Source organism: Poecilia reticulata, chromosome 5, assembly GCF_904066995.2.
Source record: "Poecilia reticulata chromosome 5, P_reticulata-male-v2, whole genome shotgun sequence".
Taxonomy (NCBI): Eukaryota; Metazoa; Chordata; class Actinopteri; order Cyprinodontiformes; family Poeciliidae; genus Poecilia; species Poecilia reticulata.
The window spans coordinates 28102748-28123272 of NC_088834.1; the positions used below are offsets into that span (position 1 = coordinate 28102748).

Here is a 20525-nt window from a genome sequence, read left to right on the forward strand (position 1 = left end):
AGCCGTTTTGTGGTTTTGCAACAACCATTATCATGTGCATTATTGCTGGTAAGTAAACATGCGGCTGCATAACAGTTTCTGGGTGTTTTTTTTTTTTTTTTCAGGATGTCCCCCGGTGTCTTCTTTACCATTAAAATCTCCAGAAGCTATTTTTGGAAACGTGTCAACAGTTCCAAGAACAAAATAGAAATATTTTTCTTGTTTTTTAAACAAAGGAATTTGTTGTTTGCTTGTTTGACGATCTGAAAAAGACCCCGAGGTCTTGCAAAAAATAATAAAAACAGCACATACAATATTCACCTACAAAAATGGCCCAAAGTGTAGTTTACAGTGAGTGGTTTATTTTGAAATTTATTTCATGAAATTTCAATAAAGATTTAGAGATTTGTGTTTCCATTTGCTACCATTTCTTCTTTCATTTTCATGTGCTAATCACTTTAAGTAGTGGTTTTGTTAGTTAAGTATTTTTAATGATCTCCAACTAATAATGACACATGCTTTGAATCTACAGCATACTGTTCCCTTAAGATTTCCAGTTATTGTGATACTGACCTTGTTTTACCCAGTTCATCTTATAAAAGTTAGATCATAATGCCTGACCAACTGTGAAAACTTCTAAGTGGTTTCCTGCTCAAAGATTGGATTTATGGGGTCGCATATAAATCACCACACTGCGATGCAGCAGACTATGAGCAGGCTAAAGGAAATTTCTTTTAACCACGAGGTTTTCAAAGTGGGTACGAAATGTCCCAAAAGCAGCTACAAATTTGTCCAAGCCTGGCACAAAACGTCCCACGTTAAAAAGCGACTCTTCATAGCAGAAAATGTTGGTTGCTAAGCACCCCCCTAAAACTATGAAAATACAAAATGAGGAAAGGGCGTAATCACCTGCACCCGCCAAGTACAGGATGAAAAACCAAAATGTTAGCTTAGCATATAGCGTGTGTCATGGAAAGATCTATGGGAGCTCACGCTGCATTTCTTTTATCTTGGAAGTTAAAACTCGGCATTGGTCTGATCTTAGCCTCTTTTTTTAGATTAGTTCCATGGTTATTTGAAGAGAAACTTGTGCTTGTGGTTAAAAACAATCTTTAGCATGGTATTGTTTAAGTCAAGCTATAGCTGTGTCAGCTGCATGTTGTTATTACTATAAAGGATTACTTCCTCTGTGACTGATTTCCATTGATACTCCAGTCAGCAGTTGGATTCCATCCTTATCTGGACACAAGAAACATTCAAATAAATACTGACAAAAAAAAAAGTACAACTATGAAACAAGTGAGTGAAATTAATTGTCAAATTCTTTGTAACTGTATAAAAACAGTTCTCCGCTGGATCTGGTGTACATAAAATAAAATAAAACACATAATAAACATGCGTACATTCTAATTTAATTTCAATCTTTTTTTTTTGTTTCAGCAGGAAAGAACACCATAAGAAGTCCCATTCAGACGCACATTCCCAGAATGTCTGTCTTCAGAATCAGTGGGGAGATGGATGGAGCTAAATAAAAGCCAAAAGTGAAAAAAACATGTATGAAAAAAAAAGTATCTTTTGCCTCGCCTTACACAGAAGATCACCTTCCAGGAGGACAGTCTTCATCATACAATGCATATATCTATGCATGTTTATGTGCTCCAATGGCCCAGTTAAAGTCCAGTCATATATCCAAATAAGAATCTTTGAGAGAAAGCTACTTGTGGACACTCAGGTGTAATTTTAGAAAGTTATGGTTCTACAAAGTACTGCCTCGTGGGTTTCACCTGTTTTAGATTAGTATTTGAAAAAAAGAAACAAAAAAATGATTTTCATTTTCTTTTCACATCATAATTCTGCATTACGTTGTGTTTTTCTGTTGTAAAAAGGGGAAACAGGAGTGCTGTATACCATTCCAGATAAGATGCTTGAGTTGTTTATGACCAGTATGCTAAAGATCCTGTACAGGAAGCAAACTTCTTATATTTCCTTGTGTAACTATCTTATTGCACATATCTCCACATACATAATCAAATTAAATGTGTCTAGGTTTTCCACGGTTGTTAGTCTCACTGGGGTTATGTGAACCATAAAACTGTCTGTGACATTTATTCTGCAGGGTCAGTGTCCTCATTCAGCAGCCCTGTCAGTAGAAACCATTGTCAAAAAATATAAAATAAATAAATAAATATATATATATATATATATATATATATATATATATATATATATATATATATATATATATATATATATACATCTATTATTATATTGTCAAACTGACCAAATTTCTTCTACAGAAATGTATTTGTACCACTGACAGGTTCACTGCTGTTCCTTTTGGCTCCATAACAAATGTAGACGTATAGAAACAGAAAACACAAACATGACAAAAGACAAAACCCCGGTCTTCCATTACAAGGCTAAATTTTGCAATGTACCATGACAGATGCAGCCACTGAAAAGGGGAAGGATGAATAATGAGTCAGCCATTCCATCCTGAAACTTGGCTCTAAAATTGGTTTCTTTTCCAGTCGCTTATTTTGTCACCTTCCTCCAAAAGCCTGTTCAGTACCTTCTCCTATTTCCAGTCACCGTCTGTCAAATGCACTTTGGATATACTCTGTCTCTCATGTTTAGACACGAGTGTGGGGGAAAGAAGAAAAAAAAAGAACAACTAACAGTTGACATTTACATGTCCACTAACAGTACAGAAGACAGAATGGCGTGTCAAATGTCTCTTACTCTGTGCTCTAGTGTCTAGATGAGGCTCCCCGCCATGAGTGGTGAGGGCATAGAAATTCATTTTGCTGTTTAATGTGTGAGGATACTACTTATTACAAGGCCATTTGTCGGCACACAGAGGGACAATTCATGGCACTATCTTGTGTTCTCTACCAATGATAATGAGTTATTCACCGGATCTACTGTGCCAGAGCACAAACAATGCTTCCTTTTCCTAACCAACACATGCTCCGAGAAAGTGGAATACTACCTGCCGAGACCTAAAAATACATTTGTATTTCTTCAACGTCACTTATCTTCTCAGTCTGCCAAAAAAAATAAATGTTAGTCAAGAGCCTGAAAGCTCTACAAAATGCAGCTGACAAGAACTAAATGATATGTCCACGTTAAAACCTCTCTGCAGTCACTAGAGGATCAGGTTTGAGATTTTCAGCATCTCCAATGTTGAAACCATGGGAAAAGGTGTAGAGGGTCTTCTCCAGTTTTTTTGGGGTGGGGATATTGCTCCAAGCGGAGGAGTTTGAGTATCTCGGAGTCTTGTTCACAAATGAGGGAAAAATTGAGTGGCAGACTGGGAGGTGGATTGGTGTGGTGGCAGGCGCTGCACTGATCTGTTGTGGTGAAGAGAAAGCTGGCCCAAAAGGTGAAGCTCTTGAAAACCTGGTTGATCTCTGCTTCTACCCTCATCTACTGTCTCTGCATAGTGACCAAAAGAACAAGCTTGCAGACATAAGTGGTCAAAAGAGATCGAGTGAGAAATTTGGCCATCTGGGAGTGGCTCAGAGTGGAGTCGCCACACATTGAGAGGATGAGGCGTCTGGTTGGGACGCCTCCTGGACGCCTCTTGTCTCACTGGGAGGAAACCCATAGGAAGACCAGGGACCCACTGGAGGGACTGTGTTTCTCAACTGGCTTTGGGTTCTGGAACAATCTAACTTTGCACATTCAAGCTACACAGACTGTGGATCATCTTAAGGCACTTTTAAAAAAACATTTCTACCCGTTGGCTGTTGAGTCTAGAAAACAGGTTATCTTAGTCTATGTTGTGGTAACTGTCATACTTATTTCAACATGTTGTGCTTTTTTGTTTCGTATTTTATTATTTTTCTGACTGTAAATTATTTAAACTGTGTGGCATTTTGGTCAACTACTGCTTTAAATGTGTTGTAGAAATAAACTTTGACTTGACTGTAATCTTTATGTGACAGATTTACATTGTGCTTCAGTGAATCTGATAGTAAGTAGGTTGTTGTTGTTTTTTTTTAAATATGTCAATATTCTTCAACTTTTGTCTGAAATTATTATATAAAGCCTCTGATGTAATCTGTGGTCCCTTACTACATCTGATAGTATTAGATCTACAGCGGAACTGCAGCAACTTATAGGACCATAATGACAGCAGGTGGTAATACTTCTGCATTTATTCAAATGATTTTAACATCCACCAGTAAAACATGTCCAGTGGAGAAAATGAGGACTTTCATAAATCTGAACTCATGGTAATGGGATTTACTCATGTTGAGGTCTCTGGGGTCAGCTTGGCAGTCTTAAACTTTTAAAATATAACATTAAAGATTTAACAGCACCGCTCAGATCCGCCCTACTTACTACAAAACAGAAGGCACCCACGCATGGAAACAGAAATCCACGGAAGCAGAAGGTTGGCTCTCGTGGTTTTTTCCCCTCACAGATCTTCTCGGCTGTTCAGCTTTCACGTTCCCTCTCCATAAGGGGGAAACCTTATGGTTCCGATAAAGACTGTATGGTTTTTTATTTGGAGTCGGTGCATCCTAAAGAGTAAGAGGTGACACAAACCCTCCACCTGGAGATAATACTTCTTATGACGATTCTGGAGGTGCAGTAATGGCTGATGTGGCTAATGACACTGATGTGACGAAGGCACTGAGTCTTAGTTCCACTATGCACTAAAAAGAGACACTTGAAGTTATGCACATGCATGAAAATTAAAGAGGCCAAAGGAGGATTTTTTATGGGGTATTCCAAACAGTTTTTATGCAACATCAGCCAAACTACAGCTTCAGGAAGCAGATTATCGAAACACTAACAAAAAGAACAGATATTATGAACTGTTTGAAGGAGATCGGCTTAAAAACTTTAGTTTTCTAGATAAAAATAACACTCACGCTGAAGCAATTCTTGTTTGTGGAACATGCACTAGAGGGAGCCAAACACAAAAAACACCAAAATCGCTCTCTTTATGTTAGTTACAATGTATGTAACTTCCGCAGCAGGAGATTTAAACGCCTTTGAGAAAGGATTAGTTATATTTAAAACACATATATATGCAGGTCTGTTAGTTCTAGAAAAATGCTTTTAAAGTGTATTTCAATGTCATAGACAGTTCTGCATTTATACAAGACATATGGGGCAGTATTTGTTTTTGAAAGAGAAAGTGAGTGGAGTGGTTAAATAAGGATTTCATTTTTTCTGTTATAATATCACTGATCTAACCTTCCTAATGACTAATAATTAAGGAAATGAGAAAAGTTCATGAGTTGCTCTCTTTGTAAGCTGCAGGACAAGTTTGTCCCACATGGTGGTGCTGTAGCTACAATACATTGCGAATGGAGGTTCATTCATTAACAATAACAAAAGACCCACATAGTTGGATGCATCTTTACACAATTATGCCCCTCATCCAACACAGGCACATCCACATATCCCTGATGAATACAACCACATGCAACACAAAAAAGGATCAAATTAAAGATGTATGTGTTGTATAAGAAAGCAAAATGGCTGCTTACATTTTTAAATAAATAATGAGTTCATTACAGCAAGTGTGAGTTGAGTTTTTCGTAGTGTTACCTATCCATACTATGGACAATTTTATATTAATTATAATAAGCAGTGAAATGCTTCAAACAAAGAGGTAAACTGAAACTAGAGCAAGAGTAACTGAGTAAGATAAAGGCTTTGTCATATCCTCACAGGCTTCTACTTTATTGCATTCTTGTTATTCCTCTCCTCTCTGCTCGACTTCCTGATGAGTCAGAGCAATTTCCATCTGTCTTGCAGTAAAGCTGTAACCTTTCAGAGGTTTCGCTTTTCCATCGGTGTGATCACATTAGGTTTTAGTGGACGATTTAATCACTGCTCTGCCACTCACACACAAGTTTGTATTTCTATTGGTCTCATTTCAGTTTAGTCACTGCATTTATGCCTAACCCAAATACTTTAACTTACCCTAATCATTACCAGAGTATTCTTAACCAAAACTTAATTTACACCATACTGCTAAACCTAACCGCTAGACCTAAAAAAAAAAGGAGGTCCAACACATCTGGACTAGGTGTTAGCCCCCATAAGGCCCACCAGTCTTCCAAAGGTTAGTTTGGGTGTTAATCCCTAATCCTGATGACGTGGTGAGGTTGGAGGTCATCCTGTGACCGGTAGGATGCCGGTTCAAACTCCTGCTCTATCTGTCTCAGTCATTCTGAGACATACTTTACCCGCTTTGCCTGCCGGTGATGATCAGAGGGCCCAACAGGTGGCGCCGGTGATTGGCACCCTCGCTGCTGTCAGACCGCCCTAGGGCAGCTGTGGTTACAATGTAGCTCACCATCATCAGTGTGCATGAATGGGTGAATGATTGAATGTAGTGTGAAGGGCTTTGATGTCCTCTGGACTAGTAATGGTCTGAGCACTAATTTACTAGTTTCTAGTAATACTTACTTACTAGATACTAGTAATTCACACCGTACCTCCAAACTTTAACCTCATAGAGGGTTCATCGTATTAGGACTAGGCTTCGGTTCCCATAAGGATCATCGGTCTTCAAGAGATTAGTGAATATGTCACAAAAGCCTACTTATGTCCTAAGTAGGCTAGCTAAACAAGTACACACATGCACGCACGCACACACATACACAGTGCAGAAGACTAAATTCAGTTTTAGTTTATTCAGCCCTTCAGGATAAATTAAGTTTATATTTCTTAAGATGATCTAAGTTGTTTGACCACATTGTAGTATTCTTTTTCTCTTTATTATTGTTGTGGACAAGTTACGTCTATATCATGTTTAAAACAGTTTAACTTTATCAAGACAATCCAGCCTGGTTTTTTTGGGGGGTGTGGGTTGCCATCTAGAGGATTGAATGGGAAATATGGAGAGTATGATGTTTATGGTTTCATTACTTTGGAACCTGGCCTGCACACCATGTTTGTATTTCTACCCATATTAGGACTTTGTACTGACTTCATTTTAATTTAGTATCTTCATTTCTTCCTAACCCCAACGATTACCCTCACCTTAACCCTTTCCAATATGCTCCCAATCCTAACCCTAAACAAGGGGCTGCATCGCATTAGGACCCATAAGGCCCATCTGTCTGCAGAAGGTTAGTAAATATGTCAGAGAAAGTTATCTGGCAAACCTTACAGTAACAGTTCATGATGAAAAAATGCAGTGGAGTTCAAAAAAGGGGGTACATCTCCCCGCAGGTTCTACGGGAGATAAATGTACTGTGGCTCCAAAAGCATTGCATCAGAGAGGACTGTGGCCCTCAGTTTAAAAAGACTCAAGAAAGAGTGATGCAAGGCATAGCAGAGAATGCCAAATGGTTTTGTCTCTACAGTTCATACTGAAGCCTTTTTTTTGCAGTATGTGATACATAATCAATCATAAAACAAGGTGGAGTTTGCAGTAGATATCACAAATGTCCCCAACCATGTTAAAAAAATAAAATTTTTATGCAGAAATTTCTAACATAAGTTTTCAAGTGCTGGCGTGGTTTATGTATTGAATATGTCCCTCTTCCAAAAAAAAAGAATCAAATCAAATGGTCAAATTCCCTTGTCCAGTTCAAATGTCAGCGGGGTAGGTTCTCAATGTCCGGTCCAGTTTCCTCCCACAGCCCAAACTCATGTATGTCAAAGAGTCTTAATTGGCCCTATGTGTGAGTGCGTGGCTACACGGTTAGCTGGCCCTTTAACCGACAGGAGACCTGCCACACTGACAGCTTGGACAGGCTCCAGCTGCTTCTTGAAGAGGACAAGGCAGGTTGGGAAAAGTTATGAATGAATGAATAAATAATCTAGATGATGTCACTCAGGACCTTACCACGACATGAAAAAAACCTGCTGAATAAGAAACATGAAATTTTAAAGGGTTAAATTCAGTATGTGCAGATATAAGAATCTACATGCTCTACTGGCTACCGTGTTACCAAAAGACCAAATATAAATAAATCTGAAAACTAAAAACAAAAGGGATCATGTTAAAAGTAAGAACTGAAATTGTAGAAAATTATTGCTCTGCTTTTCTTCATTTCTTCAACATTTGCTCTCCCGTTGTTCAAAACATGAGAGACAAATGGTGTAAACTGATAAATATTGCCACTTGTGCTTCGCAGGCAGACGTAACACGAGACTTTTCCAGGTAGATTACTGTATTTTTTTATTAAGCAGCTGTGTTACAAGCACTGTTTGAGAAATGCATTTATGACACATATTTCAGTTATTGGCATATATTTCATTAACAGCTACAAAATAAATATCTCAAGTTACAACGTGGACACCTTCAAAGTTAGTTTGTGCTCAGCTTATGCGCTCAAAAGCCCGGAAATGAAAGAAAGACCATATCTGGGAAGTTTACAGTGGTGCCATACTATTTCCATTTTGTAGTGATGGCGAGGACAGAAAATCATGATATGTGCTTAGCTTAGGACATTTATTTAAACTCTGAACTAGGAATGTCCCAAACAGTTTGGTTTTTTCTTTTCTTGCCACAATGTCCGATTCCGAGTTCTTTGAGTATCATCCGAGTCCCGATTCGATTCTTCAATAGTACATTTAAAAAATTAATAAGAGCTGATCCAGGATGTCACTTATTTTTTAATTTATCCACCTTATTTATCATTTAACCAAACACTGAGGGTGTGTAGATCAGATGCAGGTAGTTTAAGTTACAAAGAACAAAACAAAACAAAAACAATAGGCAACATGGAAAAACGATATTTACATTACATTTACCGTAATCCAGAGCGGGATCACCGGCAGCTTTGCGCATGCGTGATACCATTGGAACGTGGTAATGGAATGGAATGAAATGGGTCTCTCTCCTCTCTGCTCTTTATAGCTACTGCACGACGAGCCTTCTGTCAGTCAAGCTGATCACCTGCAAGTGCTTGGGGAGGTAGGTGGGGCTCATGGCAGCTATCGGTGCTTACCGTAACTGCAGTAGTATCGCTGCTTTCCCATTTTGTCTCTAAAGTCTATAATGAACCAGAGAAAGTTGGTAGGTTTGTGGCTAGTTGCTTTTTTGGGCGGGGGGGGGGTAGGGATTAAAAACCACTAGAAGGGTCTGAAAAGTCGATAAATTCAGCGCTACTTCCAGCTGATGCCGTGTTCAGCTTTGCTTTACGGCAGTCACTGCTGTAAAGTGGCGCGCATGTGTTATTTCGGGACAGTCTGACTATACCACCACATAGTGGTAACTATTTATTATTATTTCTAAGGGGTTAGAATACATGCATCCGATCGACAGATTCTAAAGAAGTCTGAAAACCACATGATCACCCCAATTTCCTGCCACGTGTTTATATCAGGACGTTCCCTTCTCCCTAGTTTGTCTGCTCTGCTCCTTGGTCTTCATGACACTGTCTTACTGATATTCTCCAAAACATCTGAACAGCTGCATTTATTCTGAGATTAAATGTGAATGTTTTTTTTTAATTATTATTATTAACTGAATGACTTCCAAAGGCGACTGATTGCTCTAGATTTTTAGGTGGCATTGGACTAAATAAAAAGTTAATGTGAAGCTTAATCCATTATTATACTTATTCTATATTTAAATATTGTCTACCACCCATCAATTTCCTTCCTCCTCACAATCATGCACTCCTTCGTGTTGGTCCATTCCAAATAATCCCAATGAAATAGACAGATGTTTGTGTTTTTTAGCGTAACAGAATTGTCTCTAAGATGATTCATTCTGACCTGGAAAATGAGAAAGATGTATGAAAAAAAATCAGGCTGGAGAACGAGGACTGCTGATTCGGGAGATGCAACACAACAGCTGACCTGCTTAAAGGTCTGAAAGGATGAGATGGGACGGAAGGGGTCAGTGCCCACTTATTGTTCAAGCCCCAGCCTTGGTTCATCAAGCTGTTCATGAATGCATTGAGTTTTCTCAGGAAAAAAAAGAAAAGGCAGGAAAGTTGGCCAATATAGTGTCTGTGTGAGAACAAAGGAAGAAGACAGTACCAGCCCATCAAGGTCAAGGCTAAACTTTGATGGGCTGGGGGTGGGCTGTGTTAGTCTGCTGTTGGAGAGGTGGGGGCAACGTGCAAGTAAAGACTCAGAGGATGGGACACACATTGGCAACGTGCCAGTGAGACTGTGTCAGTCAGCAGATACTCTCAGGAGGGAAGACCTCTCTGTGTTAACATCTGTTCCACATGCACCACATAATCCCCTTGTACTGAAAATGTATTTATTACCCCCCTCTTCTCCCTTAAACAAGCAAGTCCCCTCATTAAAACCTCTTACCTTTTCAGTGACATCTAACATAGAAATCGATTTTACTTGCAGCTAAAATTTATTAAAGAGTTGCAAAGGAGACCTTCTATAAAAATCTCAATCGACCGATGCAATGCTGTCTTTGCATCATCTTCATAGCTCATATGAAATGTCATCAAGACAATGGCTGCAGGACTAATCTCAGCAGGAGTTGAGGCCCAGCACAGATTTGCAGTGCATGTTTTAGGGAGTCAGGAGGGGGGAGTTGTGGTGGGCTACGTGGTGCACACATGGCACTGGGGTGAGCCTAATCACAGGCTCGCAGAAACCATCACAAAGGGCCAGGGGGGAAGGGGGCAGTCCCCAGGGTGACTCATTTAGGTGCGAGCATCAGAGCGGGCCTTTGCTCAGACGTTAGGACTCATCTTCTGTTCTCTTCTTCGTGACCTCCCTTCCTCGGGTGGGTATCGTCATGTTGTTGTCGCCATCAATCTTCGTTGAACTTCTGGACAGTTCCAGCCCTCCCATTTCCTTCCTCCACCGGTTTGCGTGGATTACAGGGTCTTTCCATTGTTCCGTCTACTACGAGGCCACAGCCGCACGACACTCCTTTCCTTTAAAGCGCAGTCGCTGGAAAGTCAGCCATCTATTTAAAGCGCTATGTAATGTTTTTTAATATGAGCTTGTAAAACTTTTAACTGTGTCTGATTTCAGTATTTCTCTTCGCTGTTTTTTGTCATACATCTGACAACGAGACAAAAATATCAACAATGGGTTGTACATTTGTAGTCTGTATTTCTATTTAGGGGTCTGGATTAAGAGTCTTCGTCAGAGGCAGAGGAGTTTAGGTGTCTTGGTGCCTTGACAACGAGTGAGAAAGATGGACCGATTTGGACTCCCTCTGAAGAAGGAGCTTAGCTGAAAGATGAAGCTCTTGCTTTATAGCTATAGATCTGTGGTCATAAAAGGTATAATCATGGTCAGCAACAATCCACAGATTGATTCTGGTGTTTAATTTGTATTTAGGGTTCAATATGAGCCAAGTAATTATTTCTCTCACACCTAGCCTAGTAAAAGCAACCAGCCCCTTGCTTTGCTTCGTCCATAGGATCCGGTTCCTTGGCTGTAGAGAAATGATCGCTTGCTGATCAGATTTTTTTCCAGTCACTAACGTCAACTTGATTATGAAGGAATCTCATGTTACTAAGCTTGAAATTTGGCTCTGTAAAAAAAAAAAACCCATCCCAATAAAACGTCTCAAACAATCTTCTTGATCTGACCTTAATTGCTCAGCATTTGGTCGTGTGGCCAACGCGGACTGAGTGGCTTCGTTTGCTTCATCCACTGCCGTTGCCAAACTACAACCAGTTCTAAAATCAATGTTAACCTTCTCAATTCCTCCTTCTGTTCCAAGGCGGAGCGCTGAAGGAAGATTCTCTGTAGAACATAATTCTACAGAGAATTGAGTAGAATTATGTTGGAAGGCAATAACCCTCACCACTACCATAATGAATCCATGCTTTTACGATGTTAACTGCAAAATGTGAGGCTGTATCTGAATGTTGCAGATGACACCAAGACTCATCAGGAGTCTTGGTACCCAATCAGTTCCACTGCTGCTGTCGCTCATCTGTTATGAGATTCCACATGCTGTATATGCAGAGATGGTTTTCATCACACCTGGGTTGTAACAAGTGGTTATGGAAGATACTGTCGCCATTCTGTGATCTAAAGCCAGTCTTCCTCCTTGGTTCTGCTCTCATCTCTGATATCAACAAGGGATTTTCCCTGGTCACACAAGACACATTATTCTGAACACACAATGTTAATGCTACAACACAGTGGTGGCAGCAACAAGGGTATAAATACAAACGCAATCCTGGAAGAAAACATTCTTCCAAAGTATGCCTTATTTGTAGATAGATAGATAGATAGATAGATAGATAGATAGATAGATAGATAGATAGATAGATAGATAGATAGATAGATAGATAGATAGATAGATAGATAGATAGATAGATAGATAGATAGATAGATAGATACTTTTTGAATCCCTGTGGGATTTTCCCTCAGGGAAATTGTCATTTGCGTCTCCCACAAAACATCTTAGATATACATAAAATACTAAAAACATTTTTATGAAACCATTACTATTAACACCATGAATTCTACAGCCCTTCTGTTACAATTACACTCCTGTTAGTGAATGTTTCTTCACAAGATGCTCAATTCCTCATTAATTTTTTTAAATTATATTTTGTCTAGGAATTATAAAATCACTACTTTATTCTCGTAGTATTGTGATTTATTCTTGTATTATTACGACTTTGTTGTCCTAATATTAAAACTTTATTCTGGTAATATTATGACTTTTTTACCCCCTCGTACCATTATGACGTTATTCTCATATTTTCTTTTATTTTCATTTTTCTTAACCTGTCTCTAATAGTCAGAGCTGATAGTCAAAGCTTTCTGTTATCAGAGCTGGTTGATTTATGCCGCCGTGCTTTGTTCTTGATTTTTTATTTTTTTATTTTTCCTCCAATCAACCAGTGGAGGGTTTGGGCAGCAGAGAGCGCTTTTCTATTGGCCAACGGCGCCGCGTTGATGGAGCGGCAGAGGGACATTCAACTGTCCCATCCGAGGAAGGCAGCGCGGAGGCGGGGCAGGCGGAGAGGAGAGGATCGGAGAGTGGATGGCTCTCCGCGGAGCTTATTATGCCGAACAGGCAACAGATTTCTCTTTCGGACTTTGTGGACGAGTTTAACGCCGATTAAGTGACTCCTTGTTCAAACCAAACACTTTTTGTAAGCTTTTCTTGGGTTTTTTTTTTTTGGTTGTTGTTGTGAGAGAGGAGGGTTCTGAGTGACTGACCGGCGCCGGCTGAGGCGCTCCACGGCCAGACAATAAAAGTGTGAGCGATCAGATCACAACAAAAGACACAAGGTAAGAAACAATTCCGATTATTCACTAGCCAGTTAAAAACCGACACGAAGGGATGTGATCACCTGTTAACACGGAGAGAAAACGTTTTTGATCCACTACTGTTATTGTTATTTTTGTCATGCTTGACGCTTTTCTGCACACTTTGCTCACAATGGATGAGCTGCTTCTGAGTGATGCATATTCATTCATGTTCACTTTCCCAATGAGTGCGATGTATTTCCTGACTCAGTTTTAATATGAATCTTGTAGACACAGAGACTGTGTACATGGGTTACAGGTCAGCTGACTCCTGCTGGCTGAATGTCAGCTGGATCAAGTGTTGACATGTCAACACCGGAGCCGTGCTGATTGTTGGTTTGCTCGTATTTATTTTGGAAAATTTAAGGAAGAACATCCGATCTCCAAAACAAAAGTTGCAACAGGCCGTCTTGTCCTGACCTCTTTGTGAGGAAAAGCTCACTACAGTCAGCTGTGTCTGCTCTACTCTTCTCTGAGTGAATATCCTGTTTCCTGGCCAAATCACACAATGGGATAGGCAGGCATGTGACATCCTGTATGGGTCTTTTGTCACCCCTGGCTCATGAAAACACCAACACCACTTTTTTTTAAGGATTTCGTTACCAAATGTCAGCACTCTTCCCCCTTTTTACTGCAATACCTCTAAATAAAATCCGATGTTTGTGCCAGATGGGACTAGAGCTGCACAAGTTCAAGAAACAAACTTGCAACATTGATGATTTTCTCTTTATTTCCAGTTATCATAATGCCGATAACCCTCATCATGAGCATTAGCATCTTGTTTACCAAAAATCTACACCAGGTCTGGGTACCAAGGGCAGCTAGAGCTCATCCAACTGGCCAGATTTAGTTTTGGCATCCAGAATGTGAACGCATGGCACTTGAAACACAATATCCAACAAAATGTTGCATCCAGAAATTGTGATTCCACGTTACACACATTGATATTACAGTGGTGATTGCAATTTGAATAACATTGTGCGGCTCCAACATCCTGGTTTGCGCCAAAAATGCGTGACAGAAAGCAAACGCTGCACGCCATCTCCATGGTGATATGGATATCCTAGAACCCAATGCAAGTAACTTACTGAATAAAACTTGTTGAAGGCCTTAAAAGGCTTGAGATTGAAAGGGTTAATTCAAGACCAGGACAAGAACCCCAAACAAATGCTACAGAGATGCTACAGTATTTAATTCAAGGGATATTTATGGGCTTGAACGACCTAAATCTATTGGAAAATGCTTTCCATCCATCCTAACTGAGCCTGGGCTAGTTCTGCGGAAAGCAGAAATTAGTATTTTAGCTGTAAAAACAACAGAGGGGATTCATTTGTGTACAACCGAAATCCACGTTTTGCACTACTTTGTGTTCATCCATCAAAACAAATCAGAATGAAAGATCCAGAAGCTTCTGCTGAATAAGACTTTTGCAAGTCTCTCAAAGCAGGTGATTTAGTCTGATGCGGCGAGAGGGGCTGTCTTCCTTTCACTGAGTTGTGATATCTACAGGTCTGGTATGAGGAAAAGCCGGTGAGAGGAAGATGTGAGCGAACGATACAGAACAAAAGGCCCGGGCCGGCCTCCTTTGTGTAGGTGACTGTATTGAATTTGTTCTTTGTAGGAGCAACATGTGCTGCTTTTCTTTCTCTCTCACCGTTACTTTGTCTGTCAGAGGGACAAACTGCATAGGCAGCGCTGCTTTTTGTGTTGACTCTCCGTCTGGGATGTTTTCCTCCTTTTTCAATAAGGTCAGCAATTCTGATTCAATAAAGCCATCAACCGTCGCAGGCTACTCCAAATGCCGCTGCTCAGTTTGGAACGTGTGAGTCAAGGTAAAGGCGTGTTTTTCAGAAACATAAACATTCAACCTGAGCGGTGCGACCCGAGCCGACGACTTGTTCCCAACCTTTCCTCAGTATTTTTTACCTGCTTTCCCACACATTGTCATTATCAGCGTCTTTTGTTAAGATTTGGATGAGAACCGTCGCCAAGTCAGGCTATGTGATACGGCATTTAATGCTGGTCTGTACAATTCAGCACTTGGCGTAGTTCTGGTCCGACTGGTTATATGTGTAACAGGTCCACCGCCCACAAAGATCAAGCCCTTGATTGTGCCTTGTGTCAGGTGACGGTGTGAGGTAAAGTCCCTGTTAGTTCAACCAGGAACTCGGTTTTTAAATAGAGGATTAAAACCTAATGCTCAGCATTTTGCTGCTGGAAGCTTAATGAGCAAAAAATTCTTGAGTTTTTTTTTTTTGCTTCAATGTAAGACCAATGATGTGCAAGGATTCCCCCCAGAAAACTTGCTAAGCCTGGTGGTTGGGTGCTAGGGCAGTGATTCATCCAGCGGCTCCTCGTGTTTTGAGTTAAAAAGTGTTTAAAGTTGACAGGAAATGTGAAAATATCACTTGATCATTATGTGTTATTGGAAGACTGGAAGATTAACACAATATGAATATTCATAATAACAATGAATTTTCAGAGTGTTTTTGATAAATAAACAATTTTCATAGTAATAACCACAGTCCAATTTAGAGTAATGTAAATAGGTATTAGTGCTCTGAATGGTAGAATAGGAATTTGAAATGCTAATACATTGTTTGAAAAATTTGAGATGTAATGACACTTTGTATTAACAGCACATCATTCATAGCATATTTATAAATTATTAACAGTCTACATGCAATCTAAGTAATTTAGTAATAAATTACTACATTTATTTAGTAATTTATTACTAAATAATAAATTACTTATATTAGCACAATAATAGACTGTGCCAATATAAAAAACAGAGAGAGAGGTCCACTTGTTACAACAAATGTATAATTACATAACTTATGATACCAAAGCAACCATACTAAAAAAGGTTACTTTGGTATGTTTTTTTTTTTTTTACCTCAGCTTTAAATATTGAAAAAAAGTGAAAGTATAAAACTGAGCTGTATAACTGCAGTATGTCTGGACTCTGAATTGTAACTATTAGTCCATGGTGTACATACCCAGTCTCTTACCCATTGACCAATATAGACGCCGGCCCACCCTCAGCCCTGTAAGTAGGCTATAGGGAACGACCCCATGACTAACTATTGTGGCTAATATACCATCATGTATAATATGATGCAAACACATCAACTAAAGAAGAAAAAGGAAACAATCAAATGAAAGTTGGACAGAAGCCAGCTTCCATTGTTCAACCATGTAAGCTGACACAAAGGACTGGTTCACTTGTTAACCAAAACAACAATAGAGATGCTAAAGCAGTGAGACATTTGAATGAAAAGATTTCTATTCACCCTCTATGTTTTAAAGCAGTTGATCCAACTTGCTGAGCTCCGGTAAGCTAGTTTCTGACTGTAGGACTGGTTGTGTAGTGAGCGTTATAGTAAAACTGTTTGTTTCAGTCGCTATTGCTACGTATTGAGATGTATCTTTAGAGGCTAACTGATTTTTGTCTGTTTTGTTAATCGCACTTTTGGTCAAGTTTTGCAAGGACGTGGTCGGACATGACTACTCGTTGCTCTTCAGTAGTCAGACTAATCTCAATGTGTGGCTTCAACAAATGCATGTGACTCACGCACACAAAGTGAAACCAGGAATATTCTTGCGATCGGTTGGTTGTTTTCTAACAGTGGCCAAAAGATGAGGACTGTGTTTTTGTTCAAACGTACTGATAACCAGCTCAGCCACGGCCACCGCTAATGTTTTTGGACATATTGAACATTTTTGTCACTACACATGCTATGCTAATCAGACGCTCTGTCTACGCTAGTAAAGATTCAGTCACTTTGCCATTAGACTCCAGCAGCGTGACCTATTTTTGGAATAGTTCAGCTAATCATTGGTCATTCACTTGGGACTACTGTTTCATTTCCACATAGTAAGTTGATCCTTAAATCTAAAAAAGTATTTTTTTTACATTATAAAAAAAAACATAACGTTAGCCTCTCCTGACACAGTATCATGGGGATGCCTAAAATGTAATACACAAACTTCATTCTATTCTATTCTATTCTATTCTATTCTATTCTATTCTATTCTATTCTATTCTATTCTATTCTATTCTATTACTGCTTCAGGTCTCACTGTGCAGAAAAACTTTAAGTCAATAAAAATTATTTAACATTTTAGTAAACTGCTGTTTCTTGTTGCCTCTGTATTCTCTATTTCTGTATCCTCTATAAAGACAAGTAACTCTTTTAGGTTACAAGTAGAAACAAGGTGAAAAAACAACGAAGGCTTGTTTTCAGAACTGGACTTAGTCGGATGTTGTGGATTAGTCCTGCTAGGCTTCCTGGCTGAACCCCAATTCAGGGTCAGGCAGTGGGGAGTGGGTCACCAGTAATCTATATGTTTAGGAGTGAAAATCAATTCAGAATGTGCTGGCAGCTAAGCTAAGAGGTTGTGAGAGTCCACGATAAAAATAATCAGCATAAAAGTGGCCTAGCTGTTTCACTAGTACTTTTCTGTTGCGTTATCGACACAAATATGAAGTTCTGCCACCAGGAATCGGTTCCTCGTTGTCTGTCAGCCGTCACTTTTCTTTTCTCTTCCTCGTTTCGTGTCTGGCCTGCATCCTCGGACCGGACGTCTTGACGAAAACAAAGAATCTGGATCTTATTTCCAGACTCTTTGTTTTCTGGAAATTGAGGATTCTCTCTCGCGTTGAGAATTCCTCAACGCGAACCATGAGGAATTCTTTTTTTTGTTTTTACATTTCATTTTGTGTTTTCAAATTTATGATTCTGTAACGACAGAGCAAAAAACAAAACAAAGAAAAACCATCAAACGACTTTCATCCGACAAATGAAAGGAGTCACTTTTTCTTTGATTTCTGAGGGATTCTGTAATTTAATGTGCGGCTCTGAGGCGATGCTCTGACTCGCTTTGTGTTTTTATGTCCCTTCAGAATAAAGGAGGCTCTCAGCTGGCTGGGAATTCCTCTGGGACTTTTTTTTTTTTTTTATGTGAAAGAGACGACATTAAGTCAAATCTGTTTAAGGACATCTGCTTGACAGTTTTCAGACAAATATTCCTCAAAACGAAGCGATCAGCCAGCCCCTCCTCATGATGTGCTGTTTTAAAAACGGACACAAGGATGGGTTCGTAGGTTATCCATGTGCTTTAGTGACTATTGACCTTTGAACTTGAGCTTCCCAGGAGACTGTTACGAGGATATAAATCACAACTTGAACTGTGCATTTCCATTTCAGAACGTGGTGTACATTAGGAGAAGCTACACTTCGGTGGTTTATTGGCTATCTGTTTTATAGACTCAAGTTTAGACGAATTAATGAGAAATAACATTTTATTACAGTTGCTTAAAAACATTCTCATGTTAATGTAGCGTTTGACAATCTCCTTCAGGAGAAAATCTAGATTTCTGATTTCCATGATGTTTTTTTTTACTAAAATGCTGTTAGTTTAACACCAGATGTAACAGGACACACACTGTTCAGAAAGTTTCTCTCTGTTCTCATTAGTCCCTGGAATGTTTTTCCCCAAAATCCAAAACCCATCTTCCATGGAGGGTTTAGGGTTCATTTGTGACTCCTGGGAAGATTCACCACTTCTCCATGTTTTTTTGTTGTTGTTTTTTTTCAATTAGCTGATAATGGCTCTCACTGTGGTGTGCTATTGTACCAAAGCATTTGAAATGTCTTTCCAGACTCAGAGATGTCGATTACAGCGCTGTGTTTCTCATTCATTCTCCAGTTTCTTTAGGTCATTGTTGTTGTTTTCTTTTTTTTGAGTTGTGCTGCTCTACTTTATGCTGTTAAGCCAGTTTTGTTTAGTTCAGTCTAGTTTTTTATGTTGTTTATTTCAAACATATTCACATTGAAAACACGATACATATTTAAATATGTGTTTGATAAGGAGATGGACAAAAGAACAAACTTATTTGACTATCCTCCCTTTCTTCTATGAGTGTCTTATTTTACACATTGTTCTTTATGGAAAGAAAAAAAACAGAATTGGTGTAAATAAAAGCAGAACCAATAAAAAACAACTAATAAAAATGAAAGAATTAATAAAAAAGAAACCAGAACCAATACATTAAAAAAAAGTCCAAAACCAACCAATTAAGAATAAAAGAGAATTTAAGTGATTTATTGACTCTATAGGTGTGGTAGTAAGCAGGTCTGGGTGTGGCTGGTAAAACTGCACCAAAAAAAGAAAAAAAAAGTGGTTAGTCTCAGTTAAACTGTGATTTAATAACTTTTTTGCTCAGGGTCAGGCTGTCTTGGATAGTTTTTTTCTCTTAATAAGCCCCACCATCATTTACATCGTTGACTCAGGTCATATTTATCTGTTATCGGTCATTTGTTTGACGGTCAGAAACACCATTCTTTCTTTCTTCTTTTCTTCACTGTCACTGCATATGAAATTCCTTACAGCGCAGGTGGAACGTATGAAAGCAGACAAAAAAAACCCCCCAAAAAAAACAGCTGGAGCGACCTCTCTTCATGTACGTTCACTTAATACCCCGGGCAGAGGACGGCAGCTTGAACTTGATAAATCTGTATTCGATGTTTCACTCCAGGATACCCCTTGGCTTGGCTCCTTCTCCTCCTCCACATCTTCACATGGCTCTGTGCCTGGGAAGCAGACTCTGAGAGGCTGATAAAAATAAATAAATAAATAAATACAAACAACAATAATAACACGGGAACCTCTCCACCACCTCCGTTTGTGCTGCTGATGCTGCTGACTCGCCCCAGAGGTTTAGGGGAGATGCACGGGGAGTGGTCATTTCGGACATTGTGAGAGTGTTATCCATTGTGAACACTCTCATTTTGAGACACACACTTAGCACCGGGCGGCGGACAGAGGCTGTGCTTAAAAGCCTGATTGCACTGATCAGAAAGAGGCTCCCCGCACGGCAAACAAGTGGGTGAAGGGGATGGGAGCACCAGGCCGGAGCTGCTATTATTACCCTGTCAGGCTCAAAAAAAAAAAGAAAAAAAAAAAAGAGGTCCATGATGTGGAGTCTGGAAACAACAACAGCCGTGCTTCCAGAGCAGACATACCCCGCAGCCTCATGTCCGCTGTGATCAATAGCGCACAGCTCGTAAAGCCCCATGTGAGTGCTTCATGCGTCCACCGCCAGAAGGAATGAAAACAGAAACAGTGAATATGCCCCACACAAAAGCCGTTTTTTCTTTGTTTTCTTTTGCTATGTTTTTATTCCTTTTTAATAATCCAAGAGGTTTTAATTGATTTGTCGTACCTCTGGCTCTGATTGTTCAGCGCTTGAGGCTATTCGCCCCGTCGTCGGCCCCGGCTTTCCCATCGTCTGCAGGTTTTAGAAGGCCAGAAATCACCCGCCCGGCCGCCGTCACATTGGAGATTGGCTT

At 39.6% G+C, this 20525-nt stretch overlaps 1 protein-coding gene across 1 annotated transcript in view; it reads left to right on the forward strand.

Moving 5' to 3' along the window:
- Nucleotides 1–12790: 12790 nt before the first annotated feature.
- frmd4ba (FERM domain containing 4Ba) overlaps nucleotides 12791–20525 on the forward strand; it is a 58979-nt gene continuing 51244 nt past the window's right edge. Inside the window, exon 1 of the mRNA XM_008410469.3 lies at nucleotides 12791–13152. The gene's annotated coding sequence lies outside the window, so the exon portion shown is untranslated. The remainder of the gene's footprint in view (nucleotides 13153–20525) is intronic.